This window comes from Arachis duranensis, chromosome 9 (genome assembly GCF_000817695.3).
Source record: "Arachis duranensis cultivar V14167 chromosome 9, aradu.V14167.gnm2.J7QH, whole genome shotgun sequence".
NCBI classification, from domain to species: domain Eukaryota; kingdom Viridiplantae; phylum Streptophyta; class Magnoliopsida; order Fabales; family Fabaceae; genus Arachis; species Arachis duranensis.
In genome coordinates this window covers 118,243,399-118,245,040 of record NC_029780.3, presented here as the reverse complement: position 1 = coordinate 118,245,040, position 1,642 = coordinate 118,243,399, and the positions used below count along the sequence as shown (strand labels likewise).

Sequence of the window (1,642 nt, the reverse complement as noted above, 5' to 3'; positions counted from 1 at the left end):
ATTCATATCCCCGAAAACGAAAAAGGAATTCAGGGTGGAAGCCTACCCGAGTTTCATTCACTTCATAGATAGAAAAAAATTAAGTTCGCATCCATATGTAAGTTTTCGTTTCGTAAATTTGTTAGTACGCTTATTTACTTATATGCCAAATAAAATAACAGACTGTTGAAATGTGGCAATGCTTCAGATTTTTGCTCCTGTTTGCCACTCGGGACATTGGTGGTTATGGCTGATAAATACAAGAACGCGGAAATGTCAAATATTTGACCCGCTACACAAAAAAGCTCCAAGCGATGAGAGAAAGGACATTAATAAATTCACTGTAAGTTGCCTTTGTCTTCTTTACTTTAATAGATAGGTCTATTTCGAAGGTTGTGTTGGGTGTATATTCCATATTCAGTTGGGTGTATCTTGTCCATTCATTCGGGTGTATTACTGATTTGTTTTGGTATTTAAGGGATATGTATTTTCAAGATTGATAACATATTCCGGCGGGAAACCTCTCGAGAAAGGCGAGAAGGAGAAGGAAATTAAAGCCTCATATGTTAAAATTTCAGGCCAAAAAACAAGGTATAAATTTGTGACTCTGAACATTAAACTTTCCTAAATGAGATTTGTAATTTATTTTCTTCGTTTTCAGCTATGACTGCGCTATTTACGTAATGAAGTGGCTTGAGTTAATAGAGCCGGAAAACATTAAAAAGGGGAAGTATGAATGGGATAATTGGACACAGGTAACTGTCTTTAGAACTATATAACTCTGTATTACTTTACTGAATTAATATTTCTGTTTAAACATAACATACTTTTTAATTGTAGGAGGAGGTGGACCACTATAGAGTGGAGTATGCTTCCCGGATACTATTCAGTGAGATGAATACACAGAGAGATCGGGCAATTAGAGAGAGTAGTGCTATAAGGCTGTCGAAGCCATCCTCTGTATTATTGAGTCCGTTTTGTCAGATTAATTCTGCTGATATAGAAACTGGGTAGTTTGTAAATTGAACAAATGATGTAAATATTTTCCATTTATCAACAACTTCTATTCCATGTATATTTTTTCCCATAGTTAAACTATCTGTGCTGGTAAACTGTCTGTGATGTATTCAAAAACTGTATTACAGGTGGTAAAACATAAAGCAAAAAATCAAGGGATACGCATATTATAAACTGTTACACCCAACGCAAGTCTAATAATACACCCGAGGTTGAATAAAATATACACCCAATTGTCTGTGCTGTATTCAAAATGAATGAATTACATGTACTAAAATATGAAAAAAAAATCAACTGAAATATACGCCCATAACCTGTGAATTTTTAAAGCTTTTGTTCTATATGTATCTACATATGTGTCTATATGTAAATTGTCAATTAACAAAGATACACCCAAAAGTAACAGAGCTTTTACACCCATACTCCTTATAACTATACACCCAAAGAGTTATCCCCTGCTGCTGGTACCCTGAACTGATAATTTATAACTTGTCCCTGATATTGGCTGCAACTTGAATGCACCACTGATGCAGCATCAAACAGGTTTATCTGAATATAACACTCACGCATTAGCTAAACTATTAACTAGAAAAATAAACTCAATCGCCACAAATTTAAAGAACATTACATTTACCTCGCTTAAAAC

At 34.4% G+C, this 1,642-nt stretch overlaps 1 long non-coding RNA gene across 1 annotated transcript; it reads left to right on the top strand.

Moving 5' to 3' along the window:
- The first annotated feature begins 404 nt into the window (after window positions 1-404).
- LOC127741413 (uncharacterized) lies at window positions 405-1,044 on the top strand. Its single transcript, XR_008002425.1, has 3 exons — window positions 405-570; window positions 641-734; window positions 820-1,044. It is a non-coding gene; the product is annotated as an uncharacterized LOC127741413 (long non-coding RNA).
- The last annotated feature ends 598 nt before the right edge of the window (window positions 1,045-1,642 follow it).